The 26,811-nt window shown below is 41.8% G+C and overlaps 1 long non-coding RNA gene across 2 annotated transcripts in view; it reads right to left on the bottom strand.

The window, feature by feature from the left end:
- Positions 1-26,811, bottom strand: part of LOC310845806 — a 198,322-nt gene that overhangs the window by 43,329 nt on the left and 128,182 nt on the right. Inside the window, exons 4-5 of one of the 2 annotated variants that reach the window (XR_014564949.1) lie at positions 3,292-3,404; positions 1,001-1,081 (exon numbers count right to left, since the gene is read on the bottom strand). This is a non-coding gene — a long non-coding RNA (uncharacterized lncRNA). Of the gene's footprint in view, positions 1-1,000; positions 1,082-3,291; positions 3,405-26,811 lie in introns of those variants that run through there. The other variant, XR_014564950.1, reaches the window with a different exon arrangement.

Here is a 26,811-nt window from a genome sequence, read left to right as displayed (position 1 = left end):
CGTGCGTGTTGCAATTTGTTGCTTCTGCGCATGTGCATTATGTCATTTTGCACTTCTGCGCATGTGCGAGCGGTGAAACCCGGAAGTAACCCTTTCCAGTACTTCCGGGTCGCCACGGGATATAACCTGAAAGAACGTAACATGAAACAAATGTAACATGAGGTATGACTGTATTAGGAGAAATGCACACTAAAAAGCTGATGCATTTCCATGAGGACATTTCGCTTTTTTTAAAAAAAAAGCAGATGCGGTAATGTGAACTAAAATTAAGATTGGAAAATGATAATATGAGAGAAACTGAAAAAGGACAGATTTGTCCATCCCTATTGGCATGGCAGGGCAGGGCGGGGGGAGGAACACAACTTCTGGTCTAGTGAAATCTGGGAAATTCCTTTCCATTCATGCAACCTGCAACACCAGAATTTTATTGTTGTTCAACTAGCCCAAAGGTGATCTATGCTAAATATGTTTGAATCCTTCTCACCACAATTTTGGCAAAACATTTTAGTTATCAGGGTATAAAGGAAACACATTTTCACAGAAACATTTGGGACACCAAATGCAGGGCCACCGCCTCCCGCCCCCCAACACGTGATTTTAGTGTCTGTTAACATTTCAATGCAGCCTCTCATTAAATATAAACAGACTTCAGAGCTATCAAATCCAGGTGACATTGGCATTCAGCCTTTTTTATATATTTTTTTGCAAAGTAAGATTTTTTTGTCAGATTTTAGGGAAAGAAGCAGATGGCTGGAAATATAAATCTGAGTAGGTGTTTAAAAATCCTTATGAGAGTAAGTACTATGTTAATAAGACATGTCGCTTGCTATATTCCCTCTGTTTCTGAATGCCAGTATGTTTCTTTAAAATCAAAGGAAATGGGTTTTTAAAAATTTATATATATTATATTGCTTTCCATCTGTGCTGAAACCATTTTAAGAACAACCCCATGTATAGTGAAATATGCATTTTGTGTCAAAATATTATCATTAGTGATTACCTAATTAATGTCAATAATAGAACAGAACATTTTCACAATCAAGTGGATTATGGTCCTTCTTCTTAGGAAGGGAGGATCAACCTAGGTAAGGGTTTAATTCGAATAAGCTATTTTTGCTCAGCTATAGAAACACTGAGTAAACACAAGGCCATACCATTCACAGCTGTGCATGTCAAACTACATGTTAAATGGAGATAAGAGTTCGCAGTCCCAAAACCACATTTTGAAACAATGTTAGCATTCATTCACAGTGATACGAGACTCTGGCACTTCATTCAGCAGGAACTTTCTTAGAAGGAACCTTTAATCTGACTTCTGGATCCAACGTATAGGACTAACTCACATAAGGACTGTTGACCCGCACATTCACTGAGGGTTCAGTGGTGAGATAAAGGACTCTATCTCTCATGTGTCAGATGGGGGTGATGCGTAACTAGACCTCTTGAACTTCACATTCACCCCACACAAACTTGAGAATAGTGATGAGATAGGACTCCATCCCTGACATATGGGATTTTTTTTGGGGGGGGGGGACACTGTCAGAGTCGAAGTAACAAGTGCATGTAACCAACTTGAATAAAATATTGTGGGGGCCCAGGTTAGCCCCACCCTGCATAATCGATCACATGATGCGGTGCATGTACACCATTTGAATGCCCATCAACTTTGTGGGGGCCCAGTCTCCCCAAATATTTTATTGTGGGGACCAAAGCGCCCACGGCCAATAGGAGTTGGCTCCTATGCATGTGACATCATATCAGATTTTTAAATTTTGGTTACAGGCAGGGTGTGGTTTTAACTGGGAATTCAGTACAGGGGAAAAGAATGGCTAACTATTTACTCCCACTATAATGGTAATCATAAGAGCGCGCACACACACACACACGCACACACCGCGCGCACACACACACACACACACACACACACACACACACACAGAGTTTGGCTTAGAAAAAGGAGCAGATAAAGGAAAGGTGGGCTGCTATACCTACTTCAGGTACAAGAGAGCCCTATTTTGGCTACCCTTGTGGAAATGCAGGAAACAGGGATACATATGGCATTTATCATACAGCTTGCAATGGACTTCAAGCATTTTCTTTCACAAACTGCCAATGCACGTCTGGACTGGGCACCCCATATCTACACTATGCAATGGGGAGAAAACTCCCATTCACTTCAATGGGAGCTTCCCCACCCCACCACCCCTCTGCTTGCTAAGTGCAGGCATGAGGAGCCAATAACCCCATACTACGAACCTATTCCAGATGTTGGCATTTTTGCAAAAAAAAAGAATGAACTCCCAGGTGAACATCATAATTGACATCATACACGGTTTGTATTATAGAAGTAGCAGCCAATGATGGTCCAAAACATTTCTATGAAACACAGCTGTGTGGAGGATCAGTTCCAGTGTGACCTTGTTGGCAGGCACTGCTCCCAGCCATGATTTCTGTGAGGTTGGTTCCCATTGCTTCTTCTCTGGCATGCTTATGAGAATCGCCGCTAGGGAGTGGCATCTATCAAAGTAGTCATGCTTGGCCAGACATTACTTTGGCCACCCAGCTGTACCCATATGGACTTCCTCCGTGAAGGGTAAGAAATATACTATCTGAACTGGGTGATAATCTTTCTTTGATTTGGAAAGTGAGTGATCATGTGTCTGGCTTTTGTTTGGATTCTTAAATGAACTTCAAATTCATCTTACTATTACATTGGGATGTACAGTTCCCATTTCCCAGTATTTTTTCAGATCCAGAAATAAATTCCTTACCCTTTTTTATTTCTGCATATTCCTCACAGAAATTAAAGGAAGCTTCTGTTGGTAAAACCATAGAAACATGAGCCTATAAGTTAAATCAGATGGCATGACTGAGTAAAATGCTGTTCTAAGGGTCTGTTTTTTATTTCCATCCACCATACATTAAAAGGCTTATTCTGTGCTGTTGAAAAGTAAGCGGTTTCTATTGATGTGGTTTCTTTCAGCTGCATAAAAAGAAATAAAAAGTATCCATCAATGTTTATCTGATAACTCTTAATCTGTGGATTGCTGCAGGCTGTAGGAATGTGTCCTTTGCATTCCAGACCTAGCAGGATCTTGGCTTTAGAACACTACTGGGTTCCCCCGCCCTTTCAGTCATTTGTAAGATTAATGGAGCAAAATACCTGGAATGGTTTGAAGATGCAGAGCCCAGAATTTCATGCCAGTTTCCAAACCACCCAGCCTGGCATCACAACCATAAAGGAACGCCACAAAATTTCAACTCACATGAAGCCAATTACAGGCCAACTACCTCAAGTACTTCACAACTCCCCATTTCTCCATGTGTCGTTTGACCATCCTGGGCATAGCTTAGCAGAGGGCTCTTTGCTTTCATGTTCACAATGCTGCATTGCAAGTTGAAACCTATGAAAAAACATCGAGGAGAATTGTGGGGGAGGTGGGGACCAGGAGCACTTCCAGACAATCTGTGTATTCAGGATTCATCTTGATTTGTTAGTTATTGGAAGGATATCTTGTGCTTTTTTTCTGACCTGTAAATAAGCCACCAGAGGTTTTTTGTACAGTTATTTGCTTCTATCCAGGAGTAGCAAGAGTGGAGAACACTCCAGTATGAACTGGCATATTACATCACATATTCAAGAGTTGAATAGACTACAAGTTCTGGGGTTCAAGTTAAGCTCTTGCCCTCTTATTGTTGGTTGCCTAGCGAAGCTGAGAGTCAGGGTGGGGTAGTTCAGCAAATGCATACATCTCCTATATGAGGCGTGGCAGCAAGATGCAGGTTCTAGCAGTTGACTATAAATAGCCCATTTGAAGTGGTAGATGAGAGGAGTGAAGAAGTTGATGCAGCTGGAGCAAGGCGCTATGGCAATTATTCCAGTGGCAAAGTTTCAAGCAGGCATCGGAGGCAGGGAAGAAGTAGCTGACATAAAAGGCAGAAAGGATGAAATTGCAAGGAGAAAATTAAAGCTCAGTAAGGAAGCCTCAATAGGTCAGGAAGGAAAGGGCATATTTGAGTAAGAGCATTGTCCCGATTTACTAAGCAGTAGCATCTTTCTTGATCCATAAATATTTGCCTCAGTAAGTTTCCAAAGGTTTATTAGATGATAAGAGAAGCAGCACATTGCCTTACTTGCATTTATTGTGGAGGTACTTCCAGAATATGCCCAAGCTGACTGCACCCTATGCCTATTGATTTTTACAGGGACTAGGACATGAAGCAATAGACAACCTCACTTAGGTGCTGTTTTGGAAGGCCCAAGGAAGGGAAGGCATAATTTGGGGTCCCTATGTCTATTCAAGAAATACAATTTACAGATGTAGGGACACCGAGTCATGTGGGTCTCCTTCCCTGCAGTCTTCTAAAGCAGTAGCTAAGTGACATTATCATGAAAAAGATAGAATTTCCCTACCCCACGTCCTATAATTCAAGCACTACCTTTTTTGTGAAATGGTGCATATTCAATTCCACAGCAGGTAGTGATGGGCACAGTTTGTATGGCTTTAGTTTGTATGGATTAGAACAGGGCTAGTCAACCTTTTTATACCTACTGCCCACTAATGCATCTTTCTTGATGGTAAAAATTTCCTTACCGTCCACCAGTGCTGCAGTAACATGCGCCATAGAACCCCCTACTGCCCACCTGGAATCCCGAAACGCCCACCAGTGGGTGGTAGGGACCAGGTTGACTACCCCTGGATATAAGACTCCCCTTAGCTACTAGTTATGATCAGTGCTTGGACTTAAATAACTCAGAATTATTATTATTTTTAAACCCTCTGAATTATACCTGAAAGTAGTTCCTATAATTTCCAAGTGAATTGAACATGAATTAAGTTCCTTTTGTGGTGGAACTCTGGGGAATTTTAAATTCAATTCAACTCAATTTTAATTTTAAAATTATTATTTAAAAGTAATTTTCAAATAATTCAATCATTGGGTTTTGATTTTGGTGATTGCCTTTTACATTTTTAATGTATCTGAGAAGTGATTTGGCTGTTTAAGGTTCACTATCATAATTATTGGGGGGAACAAATAAAACCAATGTTCACATCACACTGTGTGTGTTCTGGTGTTTTCTTGGTCTTCTTAAGTATATTTGTTTACTTTTGCAGAGCAGCTTGTAAAATTCTGAAGACAGGATGGAAGGAATGCTGAGGTCCATGTGAATTAAGTGAGAATTGAAATGTTAATTGAACTGGAAAGGAATTCCAGTTGACCGAGGGGTCAAACTTGAGCTTGAACTGGTTCCTTTTTGAAAGGGGCAAATTAGAACTGGAACTAATTTCTTTTTAAGATTAACTTTTCAAGCATTGATCATGATTGCTATATTATCTCCAGTATCAGAGGCATTTTGCCTCTGATTATGAGTTGCTGGGGATCATGAATAGAAGAGTGACATTGTGCTCATGCCATCCTTTGTGGCCTCCCCATAAAGATCTGAATTGTCACTGTGGGAACAGAATACTAGACTAGGTAGACCTTTGGTTTGGTTCATCAGGGTTCTGTATTATGTTCTTATGATGCTATTGGCAGACCTTGTGGGGAGAATCCCAGAACATTCCCTGGTTGCTTCCTCTGTGTGCCTGCCTAACAAACTCCTGATGAATTCAACAGGACAGAGGACATTATGATCCTATTGGCAGCCCTTATGGGGACATTCCCAGGTTTCTCCCACTGTGCGCCTGCTTTTCAAACTTCTGATGATTTCAACAGGACACAGGATATTGCAAAACCTCCTTTTACTCAGTGCCTAAAACATATGCATGTAGCTTGTACTCGTGGAAGAAATTCCTTACTGGATGGAGGAAACTTCTTCGGAGTAAAGATGTAATGCAGAAGGAGCACCATCACTGAGACCAACTCCATATTGAATATAACTTTCCTTCTCTTGTCTTGCAGGCCAAATGGCAATATTTGCAAAATCAGAACTAGTATGAAGTGATGACAGATCAGCATTGGGCTAAGCTTATTTATTATGTCAAAAGCCGGGCTTTTTTCACCGGAACTCGCCATAACTCAGTTCTGGCACTTTTCAGGTAGGTGGCATTGCCATTATAAGAAAACAAGGGAGGTCTTCATGGTGAGTTCAGGCACCTCTTTTTCTCAAAAAATAGCACTGGTCAAAAGGAAAGGCTAACCAGAGAGAGCAAGACTAGAGGACAGCCTGAAACCTACCATATTCCCAAGTAATGGATTTTGATATATCAGCAGTAAGGAATGGAGAGAGGGAGGGAGATTCAGTGGTCTGGTTGATTTTCCCTTGTTCGTATTCTTGCTTAAAGAGAGGTGAAACAACTTCCGAGGGGGGGGGGCATGTCCCTCTGGAACATGATCAGCCATCTTGTCTGCCAGTTCCCTCTGTCCCCTCCACCACACTCCACATTTTTCCTTTCACAGAGCTGGGTACAGGGAGGTTCAATAGCAGCTAAGCGGATTTGCAAAAGATGTGCACTGTTCCAGCTCTCTACAGCAGACAGGCAGAAATTAGATCTGGATCTGCTGGTCAACCTCTGGATAATTATCAACAGTCAGTAACAGTTGCTAACTCCCAATTAACAGCAACAAAATGGCACCCCTCCCCTACCTACCTTAAATTATACTGATGAAATAAAAAAGGAAGGGGCTTAATATAACAAGGAGTGGGTTGATGTGTGAAGGAACTGGGAACTGCAGGCTTCCCATAGGCATCTGGTTGGCCGCTGTGAGAGCAGGTTGCTGGACGAGATGGGCCACTGGCCTCATCCAGCAGGGCTCTCATGCTCTTATGTCCCCCTTTACTTACCCTCTTTCCAAATTAAAAAGCCTCAACTTTTTGGTTGCCTTTGGCTTTAACTTTGGCTCCTGTTTTCTCTGCTCCTCCCTCCCCCTCTCCTATTTCAGTAGGTTTGTGAAAGTGTGGGGAAAGGAAGGGGGGACCATTTACTTCTGTGACCACTGGCAATGGGCTTTTCCAGGGGGCAGAGGGATTTGGAGTCAAGAAGATGGGCAGTGGCTACAGGATTTATGAACTATATTCCGTTCCCAACATTCTTCTCCATCCCTAAGAAAAAATGCTATTACAGGAATAGTGTGTGTGTGTGTGTGTGTGTGTGTGTGTGTGTGTGTGTGTCAGACATTGCGTGGTTTATAAATATATATTTTTGTGAAGATAGGTTTGTTTTTGACACAAGGATGAAAAATTGCAAAATCGCCACTGAGGTCAGCTATTTACAAGTTTCTATTTTAGTAGCTAGATCAAGAGGCACTTCGGTTGCTCTCTCCATAGTTTTTCATTCTAAAGATAACTTCAGTTAGAGGAGAGAAGGCTCATTTAAATACATTTCCTGGGGAAAATGAATAACCTTCTACACAGAATTGCCTTTTGGGTACAAATTGCTTTCTTTTCTTCCAAGGTGACTTCTTTAGAAAGTTTAATTAAATTCCCATTTGGCTATTGACAATTCTTCTGTCTCACCATACCCATAATTGAATGATGGATGATTATGCAGTTTCCTGGGTTGTAATTGGCAGATATTCCCATTTGCTTTCTTTCATTCTTCCTCAAAACTGTGGTATGGCTTATTGATTACCAGTTAGTGCTTATTACATCATACTTACCAATACTCTATTTCCAATGGGGCAGAATCATCAAAGGCTTCAGTAAATGTAAATTTGGAACTCAGAGACAGGAACTCATGCACTAGAGTCAACCACTTGAAAACTCACATATTAATGTAGTAAGTTTTGCCTGATGAGTTCCTAATATAATTGTGGACCCAGAGGAAAACAAGATGTAGATAGACTAACTATTTAAGAATATGTGGACTGGGAAGAACCCACAAGTGAGCCATTCCTGTTTCAGAGTTCAGCTAGAGAAAATAATTATTGGACTGGAAATATAACCTTCAAAGCGGTCAATATTTCCAAAAAAGGGGGGGAACATAACCATATATTTTATGGTTGTAAATTGTCTTAAATTGTTTTGGGGTTTTTTGCATCTGTCTATCTCGAGAGACAATGGAGTATACCTTTAGGGGTGAAGTCTAGTATTATTTCTAATGCCCCACCCTGGGACTTTAGGGTGAGCAGGGGTAATATATTCTTATTCATCATCATCATCATCATTATTATTATTATTATTATTATTACTATTACTACTACTACTATTACTATTATTACACACGGGATATTGGAATCTTCAGGATAGACAAAAGAACCTACTTATTCACATAGCACATAGGTAAATGATGGAATTTGCTCCCACAAGACCACCAACTTAGATGGCATTAAAGGAAGATTAGGTAAACTTATGAACGGTAAGGCTATCATTGTCCACTAGCTTTAATAGCTGTATTCTACCTCCGTTGTCAGAAGATTTATGCCTCTGAATGCCAGTGTCTGGGAATCGCAAGTGGGGGGCATCCTGCTTTTGAGCTTCCCAAAAGACAGGATGCTGCAATAGATGGGCTACTGGCCTGATCCTGGAGGCTCTTCCTATGTTCATATGTGCAACAAAACACTGCAAGGTGCCTCAGCTCCTAGCAGGAGTGCTTCCATTCAAAGTTAGAGCCACCTTGCCTTCCTATAGGATACACTGACCTGTAAGGATCTCAAGGAGGGTATTTAACTGTCCCATTTTCCCATTGTACTTTTACAGCCAACACACAGCATTCAATGGCAGGTGAGAATGTTCCATATTTGTTAACGTAGTATGGGTTGTTGGGGTAGCAGTTTCCCCCTTTTTTATTTCCAAAAGTGTTTTAATACTTCTGTTAACTTGTCCCCTGTGTGTGCCAATATATCCCTCAGTGGAATGGTCTTGGCTGGGAATGATTGCGAACAGTCTTCCTTCAAGAAACTCTGAGGTATCTGTGTTTGACATATAAATAAAGACCCCCCCAAAAAAGTTGAAAAAACAAGGTTGCAGAAAATTTAAAGATTAAAAATTCCACAGTGCAAAAGTATTTGTATGAGTGGCTATTTCTAAGGTCAAATCAGTTCATCTGTTTCTGAGCATTATTAGTAGCACTGAGAAAAGATAAGAAAGATCAAAATAATTGATTTTTAAAAACCCTTTCTGTGTTTTAATAGTTTATCATATACTCTGATAACCTTTCTGTTGTAGCCTGAAATTAAACTCTACAAAGTGTAAAACTCATTAATTTTTTACTTAAAAGTGTCTTTAATCTTGCTAGTTTCTGCAAGCTATTTGTTCCTTTTCAAGATTACTCTTTTCTGTGAAACACATATTTTTACCTCAAAAAATTAAACCCTATCACACACTATATATACAGTTTCTTTTCATATGCAAAACTCTTACAATCAAAGGCAAAATCTTTGAAGTACAGGTTTGAAAACATCTGTCCCCATTCTTTTTGCTTTGGAGTCTAATTATCTCAGAGCCGATTATGATTGCTAATTATGAAGCTAAACTGCCCAGTTCAGTTGCATCCCCTTCCTATCTATTTACCACAAAGTAAAATATGATTCTCAAGTTGGCAGTGGTAATTCGTGTGTGTGTGTGTGTGTGTGTGTGTGAGAGAGAGAGAGAGAGAGAGAGAGAGAGAGAGAGAGATTCAAATGCCAGCAAAGCAAAAAAAAAATCCACGTAATATGACAAAAAAAAATATCTCACTGTACAGGACTTGCCAACCAGGGACTGATGGACACAGGTGGCACTGCACACTTGGCTTCCCATCAGCCACATTGCCGTGCTTACTGGGAGGGGAAGGGTGAGGGACAAGGCAGCAGGGATACAAGTGCAGTGGGGGAACCAATCTGGGGCGCCCACTGCAATGACCTTCATACCATTTCACCCAACTCCCAGTAAGTACAGCAGAACAGCTGATAGGAAGCCAGGTGTGTGGCACTGCCCCTCCCACCAGCCACCCCTTTGGCCAATTTAATGCCTATGGGCACAATGGCACCTGTGAACACTTTCCATAACACCCGCAAATCCTCTGGAACACAGCACACACACACACACACACACACACACACACTGCCCTCTTGGTCATGAGGTGGTGAAGATGGTTGCCCTTTTTTCCGGTGAGAAGTTCATAGAACTTCATAGTTGGAAGAGTGGTGCTCTTTCTCACTTTCCTTTTCAGTTCTATGTGCTCTTCGTAGCTCAGATTAATTCTAGATCCAGTGGGGAAGTGATGTGTGGGCTCTCTCACTTTCTGTCTCTCTGGGGGCGAGGGGCTGAGCCAGGAGAGGAATGGCCAGATGGGGTGGCATGCATGACACTCACTCAAAAATGCAAATGTGCCCATGGGTCTGATTGTAAAATAATAATAATAATAATAATAATAATAATTCCTTCCAGTAGCACCTTAAAGACCAACTAAGTCAGTTCTTGGTATGAGCTTTCGTGTGCATGCATACTTCTTCAGATACACATGTGTGTATCTGAAGAAGTGTGCATGCACACGAAAGCTCATACCAAGAACTGACTTAGTTTGTCTTTAAGGTGCTACTGGAAGGAATTTTTTTGTTTTGACTATGGCAGACCAACACGGCTACCTATCTGTAATAATAATAATAATAATTTTTATTTATACCCCACCCTCCCCAGCCAAGGCCGGGCTCAGGGCAGCTAACAAGCAATAATAAAAATAAGTTGAATGAATACAACTTAAAAACAAAATTAAAATACAATATTAAAATATTGAAACATTAAAATGCAGCCTCATCACAGGAGGAGAAAGGAAAAAAGAAAGAGGGGGAGGGAATCAAATTGGCTCCAAGCCAAAGGCCAGGCAGAACAACTCTGTCTTACAGGCTCTGCGGAAAGAAATCAGATCCTGCAGGGCCCTGGTCTCATGAGGAAGAGCATTCCACCAGACCAGAGCCAGTGTTGAAAAGGCCCTGGCTCTGGTTGAAGCTAATCTAACTTCCTTAGGGCCCAGGGCCACTAGGGTGTTGCTATTTATGGACCTTGAGGCTTTCTGTGGGACATACCGGGAGAGGCGGTCCCGTAGGTGCGAGGGTTCTAGGCCGTGAAGGGCTTTAAAGGTCAAAACCAGCACCTTAAATGTGACCTTGTACTCCACAGGAGAATGTAGAATGTATATATAAGATTAAGAGGGCAAAAAGAAAAGTCAGGCACTAGTTCTTTTTTGCACAGCTTTTGTAATGACCATCACAAGATGTGAAGCCATCGTTTTAAGGTGGATTTTCAGAGTATGTTGCATTAACCATGGCTAAATGTTGAATTTGCACTGAGTAGAACCATGGTTTCCTCATCAGTCACTCTGCTTACAAGCAAGTAAAACTGGGTCTCCCTCCTTCACACCCAATTTCCTTGTATGTTTAAAAACAATAAACCATGGTTAACATGGTTAAGAGTTATGAATATAACAGCCCTTAATTATAAGAACACAAGAATGTTCCTATAGCTAAGGTAAGTAGCAATAATGAAGTTCCATCATTATAAGCCCCAAAATTCTATAGATTCTAAAAATGACACCTGTTGGACTAATAAGTTGAACTTTGGCCCACACCATAACCGTGTATGTACCCTGCATTAGAAATCCCACACCACAAATTCCAAATACCTGACCCACACTGAAACACCTCACAAACTCTACCCTACACTGAACCCCATCAGCCCCAGCCCACACTGAAATTTGCACCTGATAGACCAAGCGAAAGTGTGGCTGCATAGAGGGTAAAGTGTAAGGAAGGATGTAAAAAGGCATGTTTTCTATTCCACCCTGTCTTTGTTGCATGCAGCAGTGTTTCCATTCTGCTGCACTTCACCTCCTACCGAAAATGATATTATTCATCATGCTGTTCCGTGTAATAAAATTATGCAACTTACATAATTTGCACAATTAATTACATGAATTACATTGTCATTACATTCTTCTAGCCCATTAATTTCAGTGCAAAGGAAACACAGTGCAAATAAGTAAGGACATAATTAATTACGTATAATTTGCAGACTGAAAGCAATAACAGCAAATAGTGATTTCCATTCTGAACATTTATTGGTATTCTCTTCCAGTTTTAATCAAGCCCAGTTTTGTGACATTGCATATCATCAATGCAGAACAGGGGCACGTCTGTTAAGGCATCAGTCTTAGCTTCCAAATTCCTGGCTTTGTGGAACTTGAGCCAACATGAGATAGTCTTAAGTCTGATCTTAAATGAGAGGTTGTTTGATCATTGAATTCATTACTAAACAGTGCAGAATCCTGTAGCTAAAGAGCAAGATCTGCAGTTGAGTGTTAATTCTTGTTTCAAAAGTGTCTGATGCTGAGCTGGTGATTACCACCAATGCTTTCTATTGAAAAAGAATGGTGCAAGAGAGCAGAAGCAAACCTGGAATCCATGCCGCCAAAGCTGTGAAACAAAAGACATTTCAGTTGTTCCTAGACTGAGTAACAATATTAAAACCTTGAGCTATTTGCAGGTATTGTGGAGTATGTCTCTGAGATCACTGTAACCATCCTACACAAACCAACAGTTCTCATTTTTTTTAGCTGAGATCTGTATTTCAAAATTTAGAGAATTGTGACAGGTGAAGAATAATTACATTCCAGTCCATGTATATGTCTGGGTGGTGCATATTACCATAGGTCAATTCACTTAAATATGCAGCCCAGCTGAAATTCTCCTCCATCCCTATTTCCACCTAAGCTTCTCCACTTAAGTAGTTTGTGCCTTCATTCAGGAATGCTGCATTTGAAGTGTCTGTTTTTTCCTCCTCTCAAAATAGTGAGCTTGATCATAGCCAATAATCTTCACAGCTAAGTGTTAGTTTTCAAGTGGTCTCAGCCACTTCCTGCTCACTTGAAGCAGATGTCAATCTGGTTTCTCACACCATGTGAAGGATGCAACATCATGGCTTACTATTTAGGGTGACACCTGGTAGAATAGGAAAGCCACAGTATTTTGAGGTGGTTTCAGGTTGGTAGGTAAAGGAACTGTTCAGATAGGAGAGGAAGGGACAAAATTGTACTTTGAAAGTGTTGTGGTGGATGCTGTGTAGTAGATCAGTCAGGGTAATTACTGGGGCATGGACCTTAGAGAGGTCAATTGGATAAAGGTCACAATGAAGAAGTCCTGGGGCACTGCATGCTGCAAAAATGCAACTCACAACTCTCTTGAGATGATTATAGCTATGAAGTCAAAGCATCAGACAACAGCTTTCATTCTAGCCAGCAATTATTTTAATTCTTATTCCAGGGAATGAATTACGTACTCAAATTGCAACTTGTGAAAGATCAAGTGCTTCTTGGACCACACTAAAGAAAGAAGAACAGTGAAGAGTTTAAAAGTGCAAATTACTTAAAAAGCAAACTTCCTTTTTTAAATAACAGAGTGGACTCTCCTAACAAGGAGGCCAAGCCTTCATCACTACCATCAGTTATATGCTCTGTACTTCTATACTTCTATTTATGTAAATTTACCAGGATTTACAAACATGGGATACAGACATGGGATACAGATATGGGCTTGTGTAGAAGTCATGTAATGTTACTTTAATACTTCTGAGTATATATGTGTGTATAGCATTGCATTGAGAATCAATTTCTACCATCTTCAAAGGTTTAGAGGCACAAAGGCTGGTAAGATGATCTCAGTTTGCAAATGCAATATGCAAGTCTAACAGTGGCTTAACCTTTTGCATTCTTGTTTCTGCTGCTGCTGCAGCTAAACAGAAGTCAGATTGGGCTGATGTCATTTCATACCTTCCTTGTGAGTCAAAAGGAAACTTCAGGTTTATTTTGCTTACCCAAGAGATTTTTGTGGCTTCTACAAAATGATCTTGGTCATCTTACTACCCAGTTCCAAATACTGATGTGCTCTGGAACCACCACTGAGTGTGCACACTTGTAAACAGGCCCCATTTCCTCTCCCCTAGATCACACTCATTCAAACACTTTCCTCTTCCTGTATACATAATGTGTATAAAGGAGATGTAGAATATTTGTTCTGAGACAGGATTGTTTAGTTACTATAGCCAGGATACAAAGCGCAGAAAGCTTCCATATGTGCCGAGAAGACTCAGAAACTCCCTTTTGAATCCAAGCTCTCCCAACGGCACCACCAGACAATATTTTATCTGGTCTTGAATAGCATGCAATCACCACAATGAAGAGCACACTAGACATTACTCTGACTGTGTGTCTAGCAGCTACATAGGTGGGGCTGTTTTTTGTCTAATACCAGGTATGGATTTTCATTGGCACCACACGAGAGGAGAGGACGTTCAACCTTCTCTCCCCAGCCATACACAGCAGTCTTTTGGCAAAAGCAATGACCAGGTATAAATTCAGAGGATTTTTAACAAGTACTTGCACATGGTAATGTGTGGAATGGAGACTAATAAACTGAATCTTTGGATGAGTGGAGATTAAGTTCAGATTCAATGGGTCTGGGAGATGGCATTCAATCTGTTCTGGATAGGTTTGCATTTTCTCAAAAGGAGCAAGTTTGCATTACTAAGGTTGGAGGCGCAAGTGACTGTTTTTGCAACCCCCATGTTGTCTTGCTCCTACCCCTAATGGTAAGCAGCAGCAACATTGCTGCCAGGAGGCTATTGCTGCAATCCCACCCTAGCAATAAAGCCAAACTTGCTATGCACCTTGGCTGGGTGGGGGGCGGAGGGTGCCTTTTGATGTTCTGCCTCCAGGACAGCTCTGCTTCTTCAAGTCCAACATGTTATTCTGCATCTCCATAAGTGAAATCTTTCACATTTACATGAGCTGCCATATGATGGTATGGGAGTACTGCAGTTCTTTTCACTTATTCCTACCAACTAACTACACAGCCTGCCTTTTCTCAGGACTTCCGCAACCTGGTTTTACTTGCCAGGCCAATGAAATGTGTATTGCGTGCTTCAAACTATGGCATGGAGATGGTGGTCAGCGGTTCTTCTAGGCCAATACACAGCATACACATGCCCCCCAAAGAATCCTGGGAACTGTAGTTCATTAAGCATGCTGAGACTGTAGTTCTGTGGCAAACTACAGTTCCCAGGGTTCTTTGGGAGGGTGCTTTAAACATATGGTTTGTGCACAGCCCTAAACTATGCAGGTCTCAAAGGATTAGGAGGGTCTGCAGCAAAGTTCGCTTATAATAAGGATGCAATATATATATATAAAATTACATAAATGTTCTCTTTAATAGCCAGAAAACTCAGGACTGACCTCAGTAAGATTAAATCATACTCGTATTGAAATGATTCAAAATATGTTGCAGAGTGTGTGTCCAGCTCGCTCGCTCTAGCCCACAAGCCTCTTTAGTGTAGCATAAACAGAACTGAGAAACACAGAGTCCTTTTTCTCTCAGTTGCTCAGATCTTCACAGTGGTATTGATTGTTTAAAAATCTGTAAAAATGAAAGACCTTAAAAAAACCCCAACCCTTTTCTGTTCTGTTAGATTAACTATATGCTTTAATATTTGTCCCTTCATTGGATCAAATGTAATTAGAAGTTGTTTGATTATGCACTGGGTTTTCAAACTGGCCTGGAGCTTTATAAAAACATAACCAAATTAGATCTATTTGTGTTTGGCCGTGAGCCAAGAAAAGGAAAAGTATATGCATTTTTAATACACGAGGCTCGGAAAGTCTATAATAGGAGGTCAACAGTTGAGAGCAGAGGTATGATATTAGTTATTCAGAAGGAGTCTGGAAGGCTCCCACACACACACTATACACACACACACACACACACACACACACTTTCAAACATTTCAATATGGAAAGAATTGACCTTGAGCAGCGCTGTGGCATGGGAGAGGTTTCAAAATAGGTAAAGCTTTGTCTATCAAGCAAAAGACACTGGTTTGCATTCTAAGTTAACTTATACTGCAGTTCTGAAGATAGGGTCGGAAGGAGGGAGGGAGGAAGAACCAAAGGCAGATGTGTCTCCACATCCAAAATCTTGCTTCACTCTCAACAGCAACAGGGCAGAAGCAGAGGACAAGGCTGTCAATGGCTACTAGTGCTCAAGGACAGAGGAAACAGCACTTCAAGTGAACCAAGCAGGAAAAAGGAGGGGAAACACCAGTGATCACTGGTACAATAAATCTTGCATGTACTTTAGTGAGCTACATGAAATATTTCTTGAACCAGTGAGACCAGAGCTTTCCCTCCTTTTCCACTGCTTCCCCCCCCCCCCCAACCCCAACCAATGGCTACTAGCCATTATGGCTATGTTCTACTTCCACCATTGGAGAGAGTATTCCTCTGAATATGAATTGCTGGGTAATACATGAGGGGCGTGTGCCCTTGCACTCCGGTCCTGATGGTAGGGTTCCAATAGCATTCTGCTTGGTGTGATCCAGCAGGGCTATTCTTGTTATCTTAGGGAACTTCTAGGCTGTCATTATTTTTGGTGGACATTCATTCACATCCTGGCAAATCCAGGCTACTCAATTAAAGCTGATTTGGAATTCTTGCAAAACAAACCCATTTCCCACCAAGACTGGACTTTTTGCAAGAAGGAAAGCAATGGGGAGATATACTAGAAAGTGTGGGATAATGCTTGCACTGGTGCTCTTATGCTCTTAATTAAAGGCAGAGTGGTGCTTTCGCACTCCTTATTCCTCTTCCGTGGAGGGTCCTGTTATGTCCAAGCATTGAGGCAGGACTGAATGGCAAAGGCTTTATTATAAAATAAGAACCACCACAGGAAAACTGATTGCCTAACCCAACTGTTTTCCATTGTTATTTTCCATCTCTTTTTATAGACTGACTCCCTTCCTCTGGCTATTACTCCCAGCAGACTTCAAAGAAGATTTAAAGGAAAACTCCATACTAAATCACCACAGGTCTTCTCAAATAACAGATGAGCTGCTTGGGAGAAGAGGAATCAGGAAATGTTCCTCTCAGAAACTTATTTATCTTAGGATCCAATACAAATTTGGGGCAATTCCCCCCTCCTTTCTCCAGTAGCGTGCTTTGTCCTATCTCATAGGGTTGCCATTGGAAACAGTGCCCAGGTGGAAATCACTGAAATTCTGGATTTTTAGAAATATGGCAACCCTACTACCTAACCTTGTTCAAGAAGGCCCCAAGGCACTGTGGAGAGGCTTTCTGTGTGAACATCTGCCTGTCCAGGGGAGGAGGAGCTGGGAAGCTTGACCGTTGAGGGCTTTATTCTGCCTTTCAGAAACTGACGCCACAACTGTGTTTCTTGACCCTACAAAAGGCAACATACCAAATCCACAGGCATTTACATTTGCTTTCCCAAGAGAATATAGAAATGCACATTGCCAGATGAAAAATGGCCCCATTGTCTTTCTTCTCCCACCCCCATATACTTGATAAAGCTATTTATATTTTTCAAAGAACATTTCCATTTTCACAACATAGGCTCATTGGGGCTCTTGAGGATTAAGTGTAAGATGCCAGAATCTCTGTGTTGTTTTGTAATCCCACAAGAAAAGAAATACTTACATTTCAAACTTTTTTTTTTTTTTTGGCTCCCTAGCAGCCGCAGTGTGAAAAGATGAAGGCATCTGTTAACATATTGATTGCTTTTTAGCACCATTTTAAATTAGCTTCCTGTTCCCCTTCATACGTTTTTTCCATTACATTAAAATAAATTAAAGTTCAATTATCTGGAAGACCTGTGCTGAGCGCTCTTTAGGGAAGGAAGGGCGAACTGATCAGACAAACAAACACTTATGAGCGTTTTTGCATGGATATGGGCATGGGGGGGTCCTGGGAGGAGCCGGTTGCTGCAGCAACCTGAAACTGCTGCTTCATAGATGCACAAATTCTGCTGGCCTGTGGCAGCAACCAGGCCAGACTATTTTCAGAAACGGTCACTGATTGCAAAGGACCCATCCTTTGACACTTCCTCATGAGTCATGCATTTCAGGAATTGCTCATCAGTTTGGAGAGGTTCCACGTTGTTGCCACACAGGAACTGAATTCGGTCAGCAAAGAAGTAGAAGACATAAACAGGAAGATGCCCTTCCTATAGAACTGCTTTGAGTCTAAGGACATCAACTTGTTTCTCTCTTCAGAATGGTTATTATTACTCCTGGTGGGAAAGAACATTCGGCATCTCAATTCTCATTAACTAAATTAAAGCTTAGCAGAAACAGTGCCTTCTAATTCTTCCTAGTATCGTAGATTAAAAAAAAATACTCTGGGGATTTAAGAATGATTTTGTTGCTGCTGTTTCTCTTTACATGACACCAGTGTTACTTTAACTCTCTTTACCACCCCTACCCCTGAGCAGTATGTTATTAATTGCATTTAAAGATATATATTTTTTTTGGGGGGGGAGATTGCAAGCTCATGTTTTCCTAAGCATCTGTTAAGGGTTTATGATAGGTCCCAACTCAAAATTTTACATGTTTGGATTGGTCCTCAGGGAAGGCTGCTTGCAATTCAAGCCAGTTCTCACTTGCCCAGTTGCGCTACTGTCAAATTAGCTTACCTGTCTTCCTTCACTGTAAACAGCTTCACTTGAACCTTCTGTTAGTCTTATACTACTTTAGAAGTGCAGTCGTATACATGTCTATTCCAAAGCAAACCCCACTGAGTTTGGTGGGACTACCTCCCTGGTTAGTGAGTATAAGAGAATAACATAGCAGTCATAGTTTTCCCAAAGAATCTCAGAAAGTATAGTTGGTTGAGGGATAGAGAATTGTTGTTTAAAGATCACAAGCCACCACCAACCCTGATCACAGAACTATTCAGAATTTACAGGGAAATGAAATGTTTAGGCAGTTTCAGCCTGTTCTATCAATAGGCCCAGGATGCTATCTATGCTATGTATTCCACAATTTAAAACAATGACTTTATGTCTGCAGGCTATCAATACTCTGCCATGGAAAGCTGAATTTGGCAACCTGTATAAATTATGCAAATTCAAGAAATTTGAATAATTTCTCCTTTTGTATAATTTATTTTGCATTTTTAAACTTTTGCATAATTTATTCTGGTTTTGCTCGTGGCTGGGAAGGCAGAGTATATTGCAATGTATATTGCATTATCATTTCTAACAGCTGAAATTCTTATTCAACTACTTTTCTGCCTGCTGAGACTTCGGCAGTCCTTGCCCTCACAACTTCAGTGTCTCTTCACAGCCATAGGAACTAGAAATATATATATATAGTGATTCTGAGAGATTGGATGCTGTATAAAATAACACATTCTTATGGTATTGCAGCACAACACACACAAAGCCCTTGATTACTACCATTCAAAATGGCATTCCAGTTTCAGGGCTCCAGTCACCAGCAGCAAACAGGGGATTTGGGTGGTGTTTAAATTTCAGTGCCAGAGAGGTGGGGAAACTCAGTGGCACACACCTCAGCTCCCCTAACCTGTCCCCTGTCATTTTGTTTTCCTCAGAATGTCTTAGAATAATGATGTATTATTTTCATGATGGCTACCAGAAGGCCTCTCAGATTCTCACCAGATTCTCCCCAGAAGGCCTCTCAGAACGGCCAAAAGGATCACTGGTCAGTTTTGTTCCCTGATCCTGATTCTCCCTCCCATGCAAAAGAAGCAAGGCCACCAAACCACTGCCTTAACCAATTTGTTTAAAAGTTTGATTTTTTGCCAGTCTGGAAAAATATCTCACAGGGGACACATCTGCAAGGGGCCCTGGAAGGACCTGCTGCACAGTTTTTTCTGATTACACTTGCCTCAGACCTACATATCTGAACAAATGAAAATACACATGCACATGCCATCACCTCACCATCAATTCCCCACCCAAAACACACCTGTGATATATGTCGATTAACAGTGCCAAATAAATGATTTGACTTTTCTTAGGGCAAAATATTCCGAAGCAGCAATCTTTCATTACATCCTTCCTTCAGATCCCAAAGGCAGCTAGCTAAGATGTACAGTATGCTCATGCTAATCTTTTCTCTTCACCTGCCAAATGGAGGGGTTTGGGGGAAAAAGAGGACAAATGGGTTTGAGGCCAAGGACTGCCTGGAAGTCTTCTACTCTGCCTCCTGTCCGGGGCTTGGATGTGGCAGTGAGCTATTTCTTGGCACCCTTGGCAGTCCTCGTCTTTTTGGACGGGCCCTTCCTGATCTGAAGCTTGACAGCCAGAGCGCGTGATTCTTAAGAAGCCTTTTGATCCATACAAAGCGAGACTGAGCTGCCATTCAGTTCCAGCCCTTTCATTTGCCTTCTGCCTTTAAAAAAATCCCTGTGCAGAACAGCACAGAACTTGCACGTCTCTCGTCCTGCTTTTGTCAGGAACATGGAACTATCCCCAATGGCAACCTAAATACAAAGGCCTTCATTCCAAAGCAGTACGTCAAAGATCCGCCCCACCTTGGGGAAATGTGTAAAGCACTATTGGAAAACTGAGCCTATGAATAACTTAACGGAATGAGAGGCTTGTAAGGAAGACATCACTTTATGCTGATCAGATCAGATCAGAGATTCTTGACCATATTCCACAGCGATCTGCGCCTTTAAATACTGCAAGCTCACTTTACGAGTGACAGGGAAAGAGCCATGACTCAGATATGCATGTCTTGTCTGAATAATCTTCTGAGTGTCAGCCTCTAACAGCCTCATTTGCAATACAGTTAAACCAGAGTATATAGGTTTGGGCTGATCAAAGACAAAAGGACACAGGGGAGACTCAAGACACTTTGGAGTTTGATGCGGAACATCCGAATGGCACCCACTAATTAAGAAAGGTCGCTTTCTATTAGGGCAGAGGTTGGGGACCTCCAGACCTCCTTCTCTGCCCCTTGGGACTCTCCTTAGGTTGCCCCCAGTTCCCCACCTGAACTGACCCTGCTCCATGCCCTCCCAGATTGCTTTTGCTCAACTGAATTGAATCTTTGAAATATAGTAATGCTTTTTATTTACCTGGATGGAGGATGGAAAGTGGTGTGGGTGGGTGGGTGTGGGTGTGCATAAACCTGACTTTTATGTGTCTGCAATGTAGCCTAAGAGCCGCATCTGTTACCCTGTTCACGTTTGGCTCTGGTCTTGCCTCTCTAAAAGTGAATGTGACCCTCAAGCTGAAAATGGTTCCTTACCACTAGGGAGTTCTCCTGCACAGTGTCTATAAAGATGGCCAGAAGCAGTGGAAGTCATAAAAACATAGGGAGCTGCCATATACTGGATCAGGCCATTGATCTATCTAGCTCAGTCCTGGCTACCTTAACTGCAGCTCTCCAGGATTCCAGCAGTTCTCCAGGATTTCAGACTGCGATCTCTTCCAGTTCTACCTGGAGGCGCCAGGGATAGACCTTCTGCATGTAAAGCAAATGCTCTACTACTGAGCTACAGCCCTTCCCATGCTTCGACACTGCTCCTGTTCATACCTTCTGTGATTTGTGCAGGAGAATTGCGTAGCACATTGTGCTTATGTGGTCCTAGATCTCTGCCTCACACTCTGCTGGTGTTCAAAACAGTGCCCACTGTGGCAGCGGCCTCACCTTGCCTGGTGGCAAGGCCACCTCTGAAGGGATGAAAGGAAAATTCCTATGTTTACACTCCACAGAGACTTTTTGCCAGCACGAATTACACTGTGGGATTGGACTTGAATGGACTACCTGAACAGTTTGCCCCGAGCGACAGACTGTAATTTTGCATGCCTTAGTCCAACACATGCACCAGGGAGATCTGAGGTGTGCAAAAAAAATCCCACAGATTTGTGTCCAGGCATTGTGACCATGGTTAGTGTTGCCGTGTCCATCAGCCTGGGATCAGCTTCAGTTCTTAATAACTTCTTAAATGCATTCTCACAACAGTCAGATATTTGTTAGATTACAACTCCCATCATCCCTGACCATTGGCCATCCTGGCTGGGGCTGATGAGAGTTGTAGTCCAACAGCATCTGAAGGGCACCACGTTGGCTACCCCCGATGTAACCTAAGCAAGCTGGCCTTGATAAGTCTCCCTCTTTCTCCCCCTCTTCTGAAATGCCATTCATCTTCCCTTTCCTTCGTGGAATAAGCCCACTCCCTCAGTCCTAAACAGCAATTATATTTTTGAACAGGTTATTCACAACATGAAAATACTTAAGACTGCCTGACTTTGTTTTTAAAATGCAGCTCCACCTTCGACAAGGGTTGGTGCCCTGTAATTTACTCTGTATCCACGGCAGCTCGGAAGGAGCCCTTAGCAGTCGGAGTGAGTCAATGAACAAAAAAATCCTTTTAGTGCGCCTTGGCGTAACCAGCCCTCAAAAGAACCATGGTATCCGTTGTGCTGGGAGCCAGGATATTTGTAAGGCTGAAATTATGCACAGTAATTGCCCTATCCAGCTAATTCAAGTCTGCAGCATATTACAAATTCCCAGCGTACGAATTTACTTAAACAGATAACATAATGGGTAGAGTTTCTAAACTAGACTTTATAGGTGTTTTAACATTTCCCCCATGGAACCATAAAAATTAATAAAAGAAGAATGGCGTGGTTCTCTTCTAAGCACAGAAATCAGCATTAATGGAAAGGCTTCTATATTTAAAACCTGTATTTACAACAATTGCTGACCCCTGCCAGCCACAAACCAGACCTTTCAGTAAACCCAGGAGCATTTCGCAATGCTACTGCCTCTAAATATAGACTGTTATTTAACACCAGCAGACATGAACACAATCTTGGGCAAGCCCCACTGAAATGAATAGAAACTGTTTGAGAATACGACAGTGCCCTTTACCATTACTGCCATGGAGAGATTTCCTGGATGGACAATTTAGCTGGGCATTGGCCCTACTAGGTCACTTTGAATTCAGCAAGGCTCTGCCAAAAAAACCCCACCACCCTCTGAGCATCCTAATGACTAGTGCAACTAAGTCTCCATTGTTTTCCCAAATGTCCTATGGTATGGTCTGAAGACACATGAGGTCACCACCTTGCTGAAAATGAGCGACTCTGGGTCTCGTTAGTGTCTGGATGGGAGACCACCTGAAAAACCACATGCCGCACTGAGGTCCATGATGGAAGAAAGGTGGTGTATAAATGAAAGGAAGAAAAGGACCATGGCTCAGTGGTAGAACATCTGCTTTCCATGCAGAAGGTCTCAGGTTCAATCCCCAGCATCTCCACTGCCTGAAACCCTAGAGAGCTGCTGCCAGTTCCTGTAGACAGTGCTGAGCTAGATGGACCATTGGTCTGGCTCTGTATAGCTTCCTAAAACTAAATTAAAATTGCATGGATGTGTTCTCTCATAGGGAAAGTGCTCCAAGCCTTTGGCCATTTTAACTGCCTTTTGATATACCTTTTCCAGTTCTGCAGTTTATGAGACAAGGCAACTACGCCAGTATGCAGTATTCCAAGCACAGCTCCACCCCAGAAAGGCATTACATTACTACCCTTTTTTCTCCCCAATCCTTTTTCTAACAATCCCTATTTGGAACTGACATTTTCCATTGCCTTCGCACGTTGATGAACATCAACTGCAAATACTGTAGGTGGAATATGCATGCAGATCTCCCTGGATTAGGAACAGTAGTGTTTAAAATAAAAGCAGTAAATTCTTCAATGGTGTTTCAGATTTCCAAATGTTGTGGGTGTTTCACATTTAGGCCACAATCCTAGATACAGTAACTTAAGAGTAAGTCCCATTGAACTCAGTAGGTCATACTTCAGAGAACACATGTACAGAATTGCTCTGTCAATCAAATGCTAGCTGTCACCTCATTTTCCTCTCCTGGTCCTCTGCTCCTTCCTCAGACTCTTTTCTTTTGTCCCCTTTTTTAAAGGAACAACTTTGAACCCTGTATTTGATACTGAAAGGACACCCAGATGTACAATATTCATGCTAACTTTTCCTTGGTGACCTTGCAATAGCAGGCAGCTAGCCTACTACAACCAAAGGAAAATATACATTTCTTTAAGATAGCTAGATTCATTTCATGATTTGGCAGTAAAACTAGGAGGCCAGGGGAGGATAACACTTTAAAGCCACCTAATTTGTCTGCTTTAAGTTGGCTGTAACAGTGAGCGGTTTTACAGCTGAACACTTAACACTAAATAATGTCAATGTTCTGTCTAAGTGTTATTCACAGTTCTGTATGCATAAAACGGCCTGGGTTTAATCACAGTTCACAATGGGAAGGGGCAATATTAATTACTGAGAAAGGCAAGGGTTTCAGCAAATGTCCAGTGCTTAAAGGATGCCTTCACACCTGAAAAAAGAGAAAAGCTTTGGGAAACCAGGCCCAGTTGATCCCAGTTACCCTGCCTGAATCTGATAATGTGGCTGTCCTATTCACCTCCTGATGCGATAGAAGAAGCCATTTTATCACACAAGCCTGTAGCTCCCGGGGAAGAGAGAATTGTGTCATTTGGAAAAACAGGCATAGACACTATGCTGCAAATTCTAGCTCAGTTGGTAGAGCAGGAGACTCTTAATCTCATGGTGGTGGGTTTGAGCCCCACGTTGGGCCAAAGATTCCTGCATTGCGGGGACGAGGTGACTCTTGTAGTCCCTCCCACTCTACAATTCTATGGTTCTCTGGGAGGTAGCCAAAGACTCGTGCCCATATGCTGCTACTCATGAAAATTTCTTATTGTTGAAAAGCTTCACCCCCAACACTCCCTATATGCAAAGTATCACTGTTCTCATGCTGCTATTAGTGATCTTGGCTGGATCAGGAGCACTGGGGAAGAAGTTGTAGTCTCCTCCCCCAGTGCTCCTAGTGTACAAAAAAACAACAACAACCTACTATCCCTACACTGCTTTAATATTGCCCCCACTACCCTCCTGATGGCTGATCAGCTGGGCAGTGGGGAAGGGTGGCCAGGTCTCCCCTGGGCTTAGTGGGCCACACAGAGAACAGCTGAAGTCTGCATATGGCCCACAGTCCAATGATTGTCCAACTCAGCCTTAACAGTTAAGACAAAGCACTTTTACTTTGTATGTTTGAAACATACCATTCGTCTGGGGAGAATCTAATTGAGGAAACCTATGCAAGAGACTTAAGCCAACCTACCTATGTTACAATTCAGGTGTAACCAAGCACAGAAGCACATTGATTCCATGGAACAGTTTTCATGGAGACATCTTATTGTTGCCTTTTATTTCACTCCAGTAGCTATGACTAAAAATGACCAGAGCTTGAGTGTCAACAATCAGCAAGCTGTGTTTAAAAAACCAACACCTTTTAATTCCCCAGTCCGTAATTGACCACAACTGTTATCATTGCATATAATAAAGGTACTATAGGTTTAGTACTTTGGTTTTAACAATCCATTCTGGGATGAACCTGCCATTCAGGGTTCACCAAGGGAAGTAATCTCATTGAGCACCTTCATCCAATCTTAATTGCCCCTTCCAGGATACTATAAACCAGTGGTTCCTAAACTTTTTCCCCAATGGACCACCTGAAAATTGCTGAGGGTCTTGATGGACCACTTAATGGTTTTTCTGTTTGTTGAAACCATTGTAATGCACTGTGCTATATGGTTTTCATTGCTTCTTTTATTTCTTCTGTGTTGCAGAATATTAATATTAATACAATAGAATATAACATAAGAAATAAGATAAACCATTAAAATCAGTGTGGATATTTAATGTGGTGGGTGTGTCATTGCTCGCCTTCAACCACAAATCCACAGACGTATCTCAAACCACCTGAATGAAGCTTCTCCATAGAACTCCTGCTATAAGTAGTTAGGGTTCGAACAACCCCCCCCCTTTATTTTTTTAAAAATCAATATTCCATAGGTTTTGCAAGGTAATATTTCTGCATAACCTTAGAAGTCCCCCAAATATTCTGAAACCTCTACCTTGTCTCCCAATAGATGGATATTTTGAAATGGAATGTCCAAAGTCGGGTGAATATTGACAATTTCAGATAAATTTTGTTCATGTCAAAAAACTCAGATATACACCCGAGTGAATGTTGACAGTCACCTAAATGAGATTGTCAGTACTCATTGGTGTATAGCTGACAAGGCATACACCAGTGAGTTCAAACATTCACAGGCTTTGCCTGGGAGGGTCAACATGCACACGTGAATATAAATATTCTTGGCCAGTTACTGTAATCCAACAAACATGCATTCAAGCACGCACAATGAAATGAAACCTGCATTCTGCAAGCATAGGATATATGTTACTTGCTATCCAAAATATGAAGAGGAAATGGAACTCCAACTTGCTCTGTTCTAGAAAACTGGCCTGTATTTGTAAAGTTAAATTTGTGCCCCCAAGTTTGACTGCTCAGTGTTAGAAAATACACAATCAGTCCTCTTCAGGCATTCTTCACACAATGAGGGAGCTATCGGGGTGCACCTGCTAGCCCCCAAACCCTGCACCCCATCCCTCTTACTACCCTACAACCTCCCACACATTGAGGAGAAAATATCTGTAGAGGGGAGCCTGGTGTACCCAGGCAAGCAACTGGGTAAATTTGAACTCTACAAAGTTGGGGGTATGGCAACAAGGATATGATAAGGGGGCAGATTTAAAACATCATTGTTCACAGGATTCTAGTGGCATGAGCAGACTGTCTGCACGGAGTTTGTTTCCAGCCTTACCTAGCAATCCATGTGACTAAGCCTATATGTGTAGCACATTTCAGTTTTCTGGGTGCCCTTGGACATTTTGGGTAGGAACATAGGAAGCCGCCTTATACTGACTCTTCCTGGAGATGCCGGGGATTGAACCTGGGATCTTCTGCATGCAAAGCAGGTGCTGTACCACTGAGCCATGACTCCCTTTCTGTACACTTCCCATCTTCCATTTCTAGGAAGAGGTTGCCAAAGCTCTCCTTTTCAAATTTTGCTAGTAATCAGCATATCTTGGGCAGCCCTGACTCCATTCCGCTGCACTTCATCTCATCCCAAAACCTTGGCTATTCATCTCACTCTTGTAAATTAAATAATTTGCATAATTACATAAATTACATT

This window comes from Podarcis gaigeae (genome assembly GCF_964106915.1).
Source record: "Podarcis gaigeae genome assembly, chromosome: 5".
Classification (NCBI taxonomy): Eukaryota; Metazoa; Chordata; class Lepidosauria; order Squamata; family Lacertidae; genus Podarcis; species Podarcis gaigeae.
The sequence above is the reverse complement of the archived record's forward strand: the minus strand, read 5'-3'. Positions and strand labels throughout refer to the sequence as shown.